Below are 13,365 nucleotides of genomic sequence, written 5' to 3'. Positions count from 1 at the left end.
TTCATTTTAATTTTTAAATTTTTATTAATTAATTAATAAATATTAATTAACTTACCAAATATTTTACCTCCAAATTTAGCGAATTATAAATTTCTCTTTGGTTAGCATTGACTTCTTAGCTCGTATTTTATTCATTGTTTCCTATTTTATTTTCTTTGTAAAATTTTTCATCCCTTTTTGCTAAATTTCACCTTTTCTCTTCGGATGATTGAAGATTATGTTCCCAGTCCTTAGCGTTTCTAACTGCTTTCTTTTAAATCCACTACTAACAAACGGACGTCATGCAAAAAAAAAAAAAAAAATCACGGTGTTCAAAAATACTTTCAACTCAGTGTCCATCTGCATTAAAACAATATGACAAACATAACACAGAGTAGAATTAGTGACTGCTGGTTGCAATTTTAGTATTATCAATCTGAATTCAAGAATTTAGGGAAGCCATAACCATGATAATTTTTATGCGTATGTAAAATGGCTGTCTTTATAGATGTACTGAACTTAAAACTTGTCGATTTTTTATGTGTTGTGTATTTAATATAATAATGATCTGATCAGTTTGCCTTTAAAAGTATCCATGTGTTAGTAATTATTATTATTATTATTATTAGTAGTAGTAGTAGTAGTAGTAGTAGTAGGAGGAGGAGGTAGTAGTAGTAGTAAAGTGGATATTTCCATGCAATCTCGAACACATCGCAGGATGCTCCTTATATCCCATTTCATGGAGTAACTCCTTAATTAACAAGAATAAAAAACTCAGATGGGTTTTCGTGACTGATTTAATGTTTTTGTAGGTAAGATACGTGTATTCATTAATTTCAACACACGTCTAAAATATTAAAGGAAGAGACAGATGAAAGATTTACAGGATCATAAATTCAAACGATGTGACATATATATGTTCACCCGCCGCATTATATGTTTTATAGGAAGAAAAACTCGAACTGATGAGGTTGTGAAACTGCTATATCCGGGCGTGAAGATTACTTATTTCAGTTGAAAGCTCTTAGAAAATGCTCTTGTAATCCTGACAGGATTTCAATCCTTTATTACTTAGCAAATCCAATTAAAAATATTATTATTATCGGATGCTACGATATCAGAGAAACTAGAACTAGTGATTCTTTTATTGTAGTTATACGTTTATAAGTTTGTGGTGATTTTAATAAATTCACTGAATGTTTACCAGATGTAGTAAAATAATTAATTCTGATTTCGGTGATATGAGATTTTAATTGGGAACGTATGAATAATTTCACAGGAATCTGTTACAAGGTCTATTTGAAATGTTTAGTAAGTCTTAAACGACTCTCGTTCGTTTTTAGAAAATAAACAACTTTATGGTTATAGATTCGGTAGCCAAAATATCAGAGATGTTCCCTTGCTAAATGGAATTCACCGGTAACATGCGATACGTGACTGGCAATAAGCGATTGGTTTCTTCTGGAAGACAGTATTTCCATCTAGACATGTGGGATGATGAGAATAAGTGAACTGAGGTATATGAAACGGAAGATGGTTGCAGGGGCCAGATGGACTGGTAAGAGTATTTCAGGAAACATTTCACGTTTAATAGCACCTCCGCTATATGATGAATAGTGCGATAAACAGACAACGTTAAGTCAACGTCGAGAATGTGATCAGAAAAGCGTACTAACGCAAGAGACAGATGAATGATTTACAGGATCATAAATTCAAACGATGTGCTATGGTGGTCGAATAACAAAGTGACATAACACTAAATTCGATGAGTGTGTCTGGACGCTCGATGTTCGTGTGGTGTTACACACACATTCGTGACAGAGTCGGACGCATGGCGAATCCGACACTGTTAAAATGTGGCAGTTTTTGACCAAGTATTATAATTGATATACTAAGTCTGTAATGATGTTGAAATAAATCGCACAATTAATTTCTTAGTGAGTGCTCAGAAAGCATATCATCACACCATCATATTCACTACCTTACATTATTTCTCCATAGTTGTGCAACTTTTTTCAGACCAGTTTTGTCCAATAATAAGTAGGGTAGTAGTCTCATACAAGACGATCATCTGTCTCCTGATTTCTGAAGACTGGAAGATATATTATAGTCACATAAACAGTTCGCAGGTTTTAAGAATTGATATGATATAGCCATTTTGAGCATTCCCAACCTTTGTTTATATAATACATAGCGCACTACCGAGCCAGTGAATACATAATGTTGAAATGATCCCAGCAATCACCATACTTTAGTCAGTAGAGCGATGTATTTAGATTGAAAAAAAAAAGGTTCGAATCGTTTAGGACACACACACACACACACACACACACACACACACACACACACACACACACACACACACACACACACACACACACACACACACACACACACACACACACACACACACACACGATATATCGTACCACTAATTAGATTTAAACGAAGTCAAGTTACTTTGTGGATCATTGAGCCTAATACGTTAAGGGAATTATGAAGGATCAAAAGAAAATGATTGAAAAATGGATTGAATCGTTGAATATAAACTGAAGTTGTTCTGCAATGTATACGTTGTGTCATTTACGAGTCAAATACGGCTCATGGATGCTAATCAATTTCCTTCTTCTTGCAAACATAATGCATTGCATTGAATATTCGAACAGAATAAAAGGAAAATTATTTGGCAATACGAAAAATTATTATTTAAAATATTGCATATAAAAATCTAAAGAATATAACGCTCGCCATATATGTTTTAGCAAGCTCCGAAAATTTTGACTTTAACTGTATGTTGCTTACTGCTTACATAATAAAAAAGAGAGATTGATCTTTGCTGAGTACACTATACAATATATTAAATTAAATATTAAATATTAAAGTTCTCAGTTTCCGTGGTTCCTTTTAATATCTTGTGTGTTTCAATAATTATTGTAGATTATAATCCTCCTGTGTTTAATACCGTATCTAGTTCTTTTTCTTTATAATATATTTCTCTTACACTACAAGTTGAAATATTAATTATACTTAGGTGTTTTCATTTTCGTTTTGTTCTGTCCATTTCCACAGTTATTCTGCGAATAGTCCATCAGAATGTTTTCCTTTCGTGGTCGAAAACTAAGGTAAAGTTCCCGTCATGTCATGTTACTAGCCTAGCGATGGGTCGTTCAGTGATAAAGCCTCTGGATATGTCTTTCTCCATTTAAATCCATAGGAAAAATATTGTATATGATTGACAATTACAATTTCTCCAATTTAAGATGCTATACCAGACACAATACTCGATTGTCAGAGTCCCTTTTGTGAAAATAGATCATAAGACCAGAAGGGCGGAGTTAGCAGTTGGAGAGGCTTTGTTTCGTTCATCTTTGACTCTTATAATTCTTCATTATAAACCATCAGAAGTCGTTCTTTGGAGAGATTTATCGACGGCTTCTGAGGATTTTGACCATAACAGGCCAATATCCTTGAAAAGCATGATAATATACAATTCTAAGAAAAACCCATTTTGTTTTCAATTGGTTACGAGTTCTGATTCTGCAGAGTCGCACTAAAAGTTGTGCTTGAAGTACTTTTAAACCAGTACTTAGTACTTGGATTATTTTTGTGCTTTCACTTAGAATGGCTATATCATATCAATTCTTAAAAACTGCGAACCGGTTATGAAACGGGAATAGAATGGTAGTTCTTCGTTACATAGTTCTTCATCATTCCGTTTGTTTTTCCTAAAGGGGAAAATTTCAAAATACTTCAAAATTGAAGCATTTTATAACCTACTTAATAGCACTTGGAATATTTTTTGTGTTTTGATTATTTCACTATTGGATACATAGCAGGAGTTCGTTGCATTTGCCTGAACTAGGCTTTACTAAAGAGCACAATAAAAAAAGGAAGAACAGGGAGCAATTATACGGCATTTATTTATTTTTTACTGCACGGATGATAATATGTGGAATGCTATCAACACAAGGTTATAGAAGTGACGTATTTATGTAACTTAAAAAAAGAATTAGTTGTTACAGTCCAGATGAATTAATGGAAAATAAAAGTGTATTAACGCTTGTCTAATTTAGTACCAGTTGAATTTGCCAGTATATTTTTGTTGGATCCTGCTTATTAATATCTCCTTCATCTTTCCATTAATTTGTAGACGCAATGACTTCTCATTACAGACAGGCAACTTAGCTGCAAAGAAATTACAATTACAATTAACTAAAAGAAATTACAATTAATTTCATTTAGAAAACGGTTATAAAAAAGAACTGTTATGGAGATATCACATTTTAATGGCATTTATTTGATTTCTGGGCTTTACGATAAACTGGACATACATGTCAAAATGTGATTATTTTATTGTACGTGTTTTTGTATTCTTCGACTATGAGCTTTAATTCGACTTTGAACAACAATATGCGTAATGCATGTATAAGTTTAAACAAGAAAGATATCAAAAGTCTCTTGTAACTGAAATTAATTCCAAAGTTGGAAATGGATCAAAAATTAAATACCTCAGAGAACACAGTGCGATAAATATGTGTCGTTTCACAAAATTTGATTGCTAAATGCGGATCGTTTTAATTTCAGGATCACTGACCCTCCAAAAGCACTCCATCAGATATCTGTAAACACAATCAGATAATTATTCAATATATCTCTCCTTCTGTACCTCATACATATTTCATCCTTAGCTTCTTCATCAGGTTAGGCTTATATGAGATAATCGTGTTTGTTCTGTCCATCAAGTCCCACTGATTTTTATTATCGTATCGCGAAGTGATCAAATATTTAGTCTCCATGCATAGAACTCATCCAAGCATTTATTTCCATTTCGTCAAGGAACTTAACTGTTTGTGTAAATAAAGGAACTCTCTAAATATGTAGGAAGTAGTAATCTTTATTGACGTAGGAGATTATTTCGATTTTTTTTTATAATTCACGAGATTTGTGTTTTTAAATTTGATCTTCCAGAACGCGACTATTTCAAAAATATTAAAAAAAAAAGATTTAATAGCTAAAGATGTGGTTATTGTTGTGCGAATTTTCAAAACAATAATCACCCTTCATCTGGCCAGGTGATATAATATATCAGTAATTATTTAATGTCGTACATTGTTGTCTTTTCGCGTTCTTCTGTTGGAGAATATTTCTGGAGAACATTTAATGAAATAAATGTATCCAATATTACAGCTCTCGAGAAAGTGTAAGGTGAAAACATTTCATCCTCATTCCAAGACCCAATAGTAGTTTGAATTTTTGTTTAGGACTTTTTCAAAAAAGAGAAAGTCCTTTGCATTTGCACGGACTTTCCCTTTAGAAGCGGAGAGGAATGCCCTAAAACTATACATAATTTTCTGACATAAAAATTAATTATTCTTGAATATTATGATTGTAAGTCATGCTTTACGATCATGTAATACTATCGTAATTTCCTGTACATCCTCTGAGTGTACATATCAGGAATTTGGTGATGATAATTTTAAGTACTTTTCAAAATTCTGCAATTTTGACAGTACTGCACTTAGTGTAAAGCGCTCCATTAGGTTTGTAGGTAGAATAGAATATTCTTGATCATTTGCTTATTATTTCAAAATTGTAGTTGGGGTTATTGAGATGTACATTATAAAAAGAGACATTTATTCTCGAAGAACTTCTGAACGTGTGGAGCCTCTGAACAGATGCGTGGAGGAGGCCCCATCCTGCATGAAAACGACCGAATCTATGCGCAGGCTGCTGTATCTGTGGCATAACAAAATTATTTATCATATCGCGATACCTCTCGGCAGTAACTGAGCAGGTCACAGGACTTGACTTGTGAATATCCTCAAAGAAGAACGGTCCAATGATAAACGAAGCTGCAAACCTACACCAGACAGTAACTTCGGGAGAATGCAAAGGAATTTATTGGACTGCATGCGGTTTCAAGTAGCCCATACCCGGCAACTGTGGGGTATTCACAGCTCCGTTCAGGCAAAAGTGAGCCTAATATCCCTACAAAATCATCCACGGCCACGCAGCGCCCAACTTCCCTCGAGCAGGGAATGTTAAAGCTAATGTCAGTCGATTTTCAAAGTCCTTCGGGTACAACTCTTGCTTCAGGGTTACCTTGAATGGGTAAAAATGCAGAATCTTCCGTAGAATTTTGCAGACTTTTGTGTAAGACACATCCATGTGTCTTGATACAGCACGTACACTGCAGGAATCAACGTTATTATTCATGGCCTGCTCCAGAACGGCAGTAGCAACTTCATTCACTTGTGAATTGATTGGTTTGCAACCTCTGCCAGGTCAAACTCCCAACGATCCCGTTTCTTCAGTACAACTAATCATTCGTTGCAGAGCACATGAAGATAATTGACCTCATCGACATTTGTTCAGGCGACGAAATTCACGGAGTGCAACAACATTGCAATTGCTTATGTAGTACAGCTTCATGAGTAAAACATGTCGGGGCATGATTAGTGCCATCCGTGTGGACGGCATTAACAACAAGAATGAAAGGAAAAATCCCCTGTCCATCTTTTTTAAATCCTCCTGGCACCTGCCAAGTTGTGCAATAAGCAAATTCTATGCATTTTTTGTTTACAACGTCCTCTGTGGTGGAGTTTGGAAATAGTTTTTTTTTTCTCTCAGATATCGCTTCCGCATTACGCACAATGCATTTCTGCAAAGTGTCGCAGCATTTGGATCACTAGACAACGCTCCACAGGGCCTTACACAAGGATACTTTAATTAATTTTGATCATCCTGTATATAGAACGTCTAAGACAAGTGAATAACAGTTAAATACTTTTCATATTATCAGAGAAAAAAAATGAACTCCCGATTTTTATTATACATAGTGTATATAGATTTTTATTTTAAATAGCAGAAAACCTTTCTTCTGAAACTAAAATCTTTGATAGAAGATACTTATTAGATTTATTTCTCTTCATTATCAACAACGAAGAAATTTTATGGAAATTGAAATGAAAATTGAAAAATGTAGTTCTTCTCAATAAAAAGTAAACTTTAAAGGCGTAGTTCACACCTCAGAATTAACAAAATCCCAATAAACACGGATCGAGAAACTTTGCAATTGGAGACAGCAGCTCTTTGTAATAGCAGTATGAATGCCGACAACATACAATGCAGATGGAAGCAAAATGTCAAGTAATAAGCATAAATTCCTAACTTAAGGAATTTACGCTTATTACAGATTGGTTCCACAAATAAACAACCATAGGATTTAGGATTTAGGTTTCCACAAATAAACAACCTTAGGATTTAGGAATTAGGAATAGAGCCTGTGTAGCTCAGTGGATGTGGCGTTTGCACACCACGGCGCTTGGCCGCACGAAGGAAGACTTGGTTTCGAGTCTAGTCGCCGACTAGAGGAAATTTTTCTAAGCCTTTTTTCGACCGGTTCCCGAGTTAGTCGATCTCTGGCACGGGCAAGCGGGTTTTTCCTCCCGCAAACTCGGGTTTTTCGTCCTGTAAACTCAAGAAAATCGACCGTAGAACCCACATTATTTTCAGACATTAAATATATTGTGTTAGGGTTAGGGGCCACGAGATGGCGGCACATTTGAGCCGTCTCTCTTCACTGTGTACCGCTTAATTAGTGATAGCCTTGAGCCATCTATCTCTGGTACCAGTGGAGATTGAACTGCCCACTCAGTCTCCAAAAGTTAGATAGGGCTAAATGGCCTCGCCTACTCCCCGTATACGGGAATAAAAAGGCGTTAGCTGATTTTTTTTTTTTTTTTTTTTTAGAATTTAGGTCAGGTGGCTGAGGCCATTAATTGGTCCAGTCGATCTGTCAGTAGCCCTTTGATCAGGACACATTTCTGATTCATGACTGACGTGTGTGGAGCTCAGTCATGCGAAAACCACGTTTCTCCTCCACGTCAAGGGAACATCATCTACTATATCGTGCAAAATGTTTTCAACCAGTTTGTAAGAAGTCACCGTACAAAGATCCTGTTGATGATGGAGAATTGCTCCACCACCGTATAGACAAAACCTCCTGTTTATACCTTGATGTTGAGTTGCTGTTCATGTCTTGACTGAATAACTGCAAGTGAATTTTCAGTGTCCTACTTGTGATTCTTGTGATAATTGAAAATTCCATATGGAGTGTACATTGCTTCTTCTGTGAAAAGCACACAAGAGAGAAACGTTGGTTCCTCGTATATTGTTGTAGAGACTACTGACAAAATATCAGTCGATGATGATTGTCTGGTAAAATATGCTCGAATCCTCTCGAAATGGCAAGGATAAACCGAGTTTCATACATGCCCTTAGGACAACTGTTTGGGGACACTCTCTCTTACCCCCCCCCCCACTGCAATCCTCCATGTATTTGTGCAGGATTTTGAGCCAGCAGACACAGTATGTTTTCCTCGGTTTCCTGCACGTGAATTTCTTCAGTTTCCTCAAAGTTTATTCACATAGTCTGAAGACGTTCGAGAGCATAGAATTCGACGACCGGAGAAAGCCTATTGATAAAGGCAATGCTTCATGCGTATTGGTATCCGGAGAGTTCATCGAAAAGGCAATTCATCGAAAGACAATTAAAAAAAAAGGCAATTCATCGAATGAAGAATTCATCGAGCGACAATTCGTCGCAAATGCAATTCATCGAAAAAACAGTTCACCGAAAATTTTAAATTTTCGAAAATGTTATGAGAAAATTGATCCATTTTTAACAAAACCTGAACTGTGAATAAGGAGATTACAATGCTACTTTCATAGGGAAATATTATAGAACAATATGGTTCTTATAGTCTTTCTTGTCCGATAACTGTTTCATGTCTGTTCATGGGACTGATTTGCCTGTTTCCGGAAGAAAAGCCCATTGTAACAAGGAGATTACAATGCTACTTTCATAGGGAAATATTATAGAACAATATGGTTCTTATAGTCTTTCTTGTCCGATAACTGTTTCATGTCTGTTCATGGGACTGATTTGCCTGTTTCCGGAAGAAAAGCCCAGCCATAGCTATATTATGCGTGCTAACTTACCTTTAGCAGAACAGGACTGATAAAAATTATGTGTAAATGGGACCAACTACCCAGGTCTTTCTAACTAAACGGCTTCGTTTTTACCGACTGAACTATGAGGGCTTCATTATTATTATTATTGTTGCTAGTAGTAATATGCGACTTCAATACAGCAATTATTATGGGATGAATTTTACTCAGATTCGCTATTTGAAACTTTTACAAGAAAATGTCGAACTGTTCCAGTATTCAGTTCAGCTATATTCGGGGCGACAAAGGAATAATGTGTCCAAATTATGTACTGTATTACAAAAACTCTCTGACTTAAATTACTTAGTAGAAGTTGTTGGTACAAGAAGCTGTTTGCATGATTCAGTTTCTGTTCTAAATGGATTACTTTTACCATAACATTATCGAAAATTTAAAATTTTCGGTGAATTGTTTTTCGATGAATTGCCATTTCGATGAATTGTCTTTCGATGAATTCACTTTTCAATGAATTTTCCTGTAACCATGCGTGGCAGGTCCATAATGCCTGACCTGGTTGACCGAGTGGTCAGCGTATCCGCTCTCCAGCCAAAAGGTTGCGGGTTCGAATCCCGCTCTTGGCATGGATGTTTGTGATTGTCTGTGAAAGTACTAGTGGTGGTGGCGATGATGTGCGGCAGATGGCGTTAGTGTAGTTGCGATTCGTTGTAGTTGGTGGAGATAGAGAGCTGTAGAGCAGGTGCCCTCCCTCGATGAGTCTTTGGACTCCTTGGAGGTATCACGTAATAATAATAATAATAAAAGTGCATTTAGGCCATTTAACGCTAATTCACCCTCCAGTCCAAAACACCGATATATAATTTAGCAATACTCAGGCAACTACAATTTTCTCACGGCGAAACAATAAGGCTGAAAGCAAATCTAGGAAGGCTTTATATTACATCGTTCTCGGTGTTTACAAGGTACAAAATCACGTGGTTTGTTGAGTTGTTTCTATCTCACATTTCCGAGATACAAAGAGTTGTGTCTAAGAAATGCGAAGTTTTCGGATACATGTTTATTGAGACCTTTACTTTAGTTTAGAGATATAGAATATCCTCTCTAAAGTTGCCAAGGATGTGTGGAATCACCCTGTATACTAACAATTAATTGAAAATGACTGATGTATACGTTGGAATGCAAAAGTTGAATAGCTGCTTTACATAGGTGTATGTGTGTGTGTGTGTGTGTGTGTGTGTGTGTGTGTGTGTGTGTGTGTGTGTGTGTGTGTGTGTGTGTGTGTGTGTGTGTGTCATGCTATATAGAACAATAATATGAGGACTATAAAGTACGTGAGATAATATTCTTGAGCGACTTAATCTGCATGCAATTCTTGTACCAATTTATGAAGAAATTACATTTTTTCGTATTTAACAGTATCTTCGACTTCTTTTTCGACTAGTGCGATTTGAACTAACCAGTGTTCTTCTTAAACTCGGATTTGATAAACAAGAACATTTTTAACTAACGTGAATCTCTTCAAGAGGACAATCCTAAAATCTATTTATTTAAAAATGAAATTTGAAACTACACCACTTTACAATTTATATGAATTTTTGTTTTGAATATACGAGTATGAATATACGAGTTTGAATATTACTGTCAATCTCGCACATATTTTTTAGTCGCTTCTCGTCCTAGTTTCTTCGAAGTCCGAGTCATGAACAAGCACATTACGATCTGCAACCCAGTAGTGATTTTCTCAATGATAGTGTTAATACTTTTTATTATTGGAAAATCTCAACTGAAATTCTATATTGACCTGTGGTTGCATAATATCATTCAGAATGTTCATAACGCAATTGCATAATTCGCATAAAATTATTTTAGCAGGTATTCGTGTATTCATAGACTCTGTATACCACGCAAAACTCTATTAAATATCTACATGAAATTAACCAATGAACAGGGGGATGTATCGCTAACAATTCCCCGCAGAGGCAAATACAAAATGTTGCTTTTTTAATTACTCTTCCATTCTTACGATGTTTTGATGAATGATTTCAATGGCAGCTGAATAACATGGAATGTAGAATTTTCTGTCAATCTCGTGCGACTGTTTTCTAGCTATTTAAGAACTGTTGAGAAGTCAGAAAAGTCTGAAGATAGCAAGATTTTTGATGGGAACATATTGACCGTCAATAATTTCTTTTAAGAAGGAAATTAGAGCTAATAAGTTTAATAGAAAGGAGTGTTAAGATGTCTATAGGCAACAATGATTGGAAGTTTCAGCGAAGCAATGCATTAGGATATTTCTGGTCATGATTAGAACTTTGGGTAATATGGTTTGTGTAAAAGGTATTATCCGAAGTTCTGCTACTTGTTCATGGCCAAATACGACTGCAATATCTTTGCAACAACTTCTCTTCAGGTTCCAATTCTTTGCTAGGTCGAACTCTAATCTCCCCTTCGTGATATAAAAGTACTTCAAGATGACCGTGCATTCATGCTGATGAGGAGTAATTTGTATAACCAGAAAAATATAATACTTTTTAGACAAGTCTTCCTGAAACTAAGAGTTATACTAAGAACTGCATGAATAAGCTATAATTAGGAGTCATAGTATAATTTATTGGTTTGCTATTAATAGATCCTTATGGAATCACTTGAACACACGATCTTTCGCTTTTAGTTTCGATCGCTACAGGGGGGCAGAAAAAATTTCTTAACATAGCAGAACTTTGTATAAAGCGAAGGCTGAAATTTGAACAAAGTAAAGGCAAAAGTGTTCGATTAATTGCGCGAATAGATAATTGGTGATAGGAGAACGGGCAAAGTTCTCTTTCACGGTCACCTGTCTACTGAGGAGGTCAAAAGAAGGTCACTTATGAAATATCCACTGTTACAAGTGTTAGCCTCTTGAAGAGTGTACTTGTGATCGGGTTTCCAGGAAATGCTAAGAAAAATCGAACACCTGTTGAGATCTCAGGGTAAGGTACATCAGTTTCTAAATATTTTATTAAACGCGTTTCCAAGGCCAATCACAGCTTCTCGGAATATTCCCAGAATATGATCACTCTAAATATGCTTTTTATTAAAATTAAGGATCAATTCATTAATTGATCTGCAATTAATGCTACAAAACTTGAGTAATTATATTACTGAATGAAATATAGAATTCGTTATAATGGGTAATATTCATCACCATTGTTCGTAGGTACAATGCAGCCGTGCTCTTATCTATTATTAATAAATGCATTGCGTCACCTCACTCCATATCTTGATGAAAGATTCGCCTTCATTATTTTTTCCTGGTAAGCAGGACTAGAGAAATGGATAGCATCTATGATTCGCTTCGATAAACTGTTGATTCGAATTCTACTGTGGTATAAATGTTTAGAAAACATATTCTGTAGTATATTATTTTTTTACGGTATAGAAAATTATCACATTACCTTGCTTACTGGAAACATGAAGGGGCTTGAAAGTATTCCCTGTATACTCTCTAGAATAGCTTTCATGGATATCTAATCCTTAGCTACTCAAGTATTAAAGCTTTGTGTTATAGGTTTCAGATGTTTCGTGGTTGAAACCGCAATTAAAAAAATAAAAGAGAACTTTGTTGTTAGGAAGACATAATCTAACCTCCCTCTAAAGTGTCGTCTTCATCTAGGAGATTGACTATCATGAATCACTATCTGAGATCCATCATGATGTTTAGTATCATCATCATCATCATCATCATCATCATCATCATCATCAAATTCCTACCATGTACCCTCTAGGGGTGTAGAGGATATGTAGACTACATTAAAAATTTACATCATTACTAACTTCCTATCTGCAATTTTCTTCCAAATCAGTCTGTTACTTGTCAAGACTCCAACATTATCAGATCTTATATTTCTATCATCTAAGGCACTTTGTACCGTATCAATCCATCTATATTTTGGTCGTCCACTGAGCCGTTTTCCTGCCAACCTGGCAGAGAACACTTGTTTTGCTAATCTTTCCTCACCCATTCTATGTAAGTGACCATACCACTTAAGATTAGCTCTGCTAACGCAATCCTGGATGCGGATAATGTTAAGTTATTTCCTAATATCCTCGTTTTTAATATGATATTGCCATTGATGCCATCTGTTCACGCCTCTAATCTTTCTCAGGTCTCTCCTATCTGTGGTCTCTAGTCTTTGATCAAGTGTTTTACTTCTGACCCAGCTCTCAGATCCATAAGTTAAAACTGGTTTGAACACTGTCTTGTATACAGCTAAATTAGTGTTCCTACCAATTTCTCTCTTATTTTATATGAATTTATACAATTGACTTCCTACCATACCAACTTTGTTGATTCTGTTGTCTATTTCCATATTTAATTTACGATCTTCACTAAAAATCGTGCCTAAGTAGCTGAAATTTTTTACTTGTTCTCCATTC

This window comes from Typopeltis vanoorti, chromosome 11 (genome assembly GCF_054136105.1).
Source record: "Typopeltis vanoorti isolate ZY-2024b chromosome 11, IOZ_Tvanoo_1.0, whole genome shotgun sequence".
Taxonomy (NCBI): domain Eukaryota; kingdom Metazoa; phylum Arthropoda; class Arachnida; order Uropygi; family Thelyphonidae; genus Typopeltis; species Typopeltis vanoorti.
Note: the sequence above shows the minus strand (reverse complement) of the source record.